Raw genomic sequence first — 2582 nt, 5'->3', positions numbered from 1 at the left:
TACTGTGTTTGCGATATCATTACTGATGGCGGTTAGGAGGTTCGAAGGATTTGGAAAGGGGAGTGTTAGTTAGACTGAAGATCCTTATCTAGTTGCCTGTTCCATTTATGGTTTAGTCTGTTTATAAGCTTTGATTATCTGTTGGAAGTTCCACGATTGCCTTCGGCTTTCCCAGGACATTACATGTTAGATATGTGGGCTCTGTTACGATACTGAAAACCTCCGGTTCTCACCCATGCGGATTTTGTGATTTTCAGATGCAGGTCGTGAGGCTCCTCGCTGAGGCATACTGGAGACTTCTGGATTAGCGAAGATCTTTAGTTCTCGGGATTTTATTTTGGTTTTATGTACTTACCTAGATACTTATTATCTCCACTATATACATATATACTATTTTGACTCCTTTTAGAGGTTATTTTGGAGAACAGGTTCTGTAACTTGTCTTTTGGGTTCCTTACTTTATATATACATATGTATATTGCTATGCTCGGACCGGTTATCTTCGCAAATCGAGTCTTGAATTTTGATATTTGTATCTTTGGCACTCTCTTGTTTATATTCTCGTGTTAATTTATCCCTTATCTCTTTCGTTACGTTATGATGGGAGTGTTGCGCTTTTCAATTTAACGATTTTTGTTTTACCCCTTTTTCTTCCAAGGCCCCTAGTTATAAACATTTTTCACACTACTATATATACTAAATTTTATTTTTAGAGGTCGTAATATCTCGCCACATCTATTTTATGACTTAAGCATAAGGCTCTGTGTGATAGGGTGTTACACCCAGCGGAAGTAGTTTAGTCCGAGAAATGCAAGACTTTTCCCGTCACTCTCCCCCTTAGTTCTTCTTACCAATGTTTCACTTTCCCCTTTTGATGTCAAATTTTTGGTCTATTCAGCTGACTTTTTAGGAGATCTCCTTTTTCTTATTTCAGTCCTTGTAACGTGGACACTGACTTCTTCTATTTCTATTAATGAAATTTTATTGCCTTTTTGAAAAAAAAAAAAAGCAAACTATTTTACAGTACAATACTATAATCAAACTTTTTTATAAATCTAAATATATATTTCAAATATTTAGTCTTATATCAATGACTAATTGATAGTTAAGTTTTTATATACACATATTATGATTATTTAAATATTTGTTATTGAAAATATTTGTTACCTTTTTATTTGGCGAGAAATACCTAGTAAATAATTGATTTTGATGATTAAGTAACCACTTTTATTAATGTGACAAATATATCGAATTAATTATTAATAATTATATTCAACTATCATGTGTTTTTAAATATTAGTTAAACCCTTAATAATTTATGTAAAAAAATTTGTCCGATAATCTTTTCTAATATCAAAGCGGATACCGAATCCGTGAGTGGCTGACAAAAGAATCACCATGCTTTTGGAAAAAAGAAGATTATATATAAATCTTGTTCTTGGTCAATATGTCCAAGAAAAGTCGTCTCTCCTTCTCATTTCTATCTGTGTTTGGAGATCCAAAGAGGAATAACAAAACGTTCTCTTTATTTGTAAGCTTCATGTTACACACTGACACATACTAAATATATGATTGCCAGAAACGAATTACAGGAATAATTTATTAGATAACAGAATAGATAAAAGTTAACTTAAGAAATAGTGATAAAATAAAAAACTAAAATTAAATCTGAACAAATCGTATCCTAATTCTAACTAGTCTATTCTGATGCTAGTTATCCTTACTTTATCACGATCTTTTCCAATTTTATAACTATATATGGCACATGAAAGATGTTAGTCCTTTGGTGTCACAACTAGGGGATATTGTCTACCATATATAACAAGAAGCTAGTAAAAACAACTTCCCATTTTTCCAGGGGATATTGTCTACCATGTATAACGAGAAGCTTAATTAATTAGATACGTGCTATATATATGAAGATTTTGCTAATGTTTTCGGTCCTCTACAAGATGTTACATTATCATTGGAGTTAAAATAAACGGATATCATAGCTACCTAGTATATTATTTCCTATTGTGTATGATGGAATGTGTATTATTATTTTCTGGTTAGGCCATTGAACTCAATAAGAGGAAAATATATGAATGTGGAAATAATTAAATTTATTAGTAATCAAATAGGTATGGTCCCAGCCTAACTAAACGAAATTAATGGAAGGAAATATATGCACACACACACACACATGGTCCTACATGCTCTCTCTTCTTTACCCCTTGAACTCTTCTTCTATGAGAAAAGATATTTCGTTGGTACAAGTCGCTTCTTGTTTTTGTTCTTCCCTGGTCAGTTGTTAATTATAAAGTTTAAAAAATATAAATTTGTTTATAGATTTCTCAGTATAAATATATCACGGTAAAAAAGAAGCATGTCAATATAATTGAAGATGTGGAATTTTTTTGGTCAATGAAAAAATAAAAGAATAATGTTTATTAAAACAAGAAATAAATGAATCAATAGCAGTATATAGCTAGTTATATCAAAAAATGGTTCCTCTAATAAACAAATAAGCTTTAGACGGATTTATTTTATATATATATATGGGTGTCTAAAATCATCCCAACAATTTTATGCGCATTAGA

Source organism: Arachis ipaensis, chromosome B09, assembly GCF_000816755.2.
Source record: "Arachis ipaensis cultivar K30076 chromosome B09, Araip1.1, whole genome shotgun sequence".
Taxonomy (NCBI): Eukaryota; Viridiplantae; Streptophyta; class Magnoliopsida; order Fabales; family Fabaceae; genus Arachis; species Arachis ipaensis.
The sequence above is the reverse complement of the archived record's forward strand: the minus strand, read 5'-3'. Positions refer to the sequence as shown.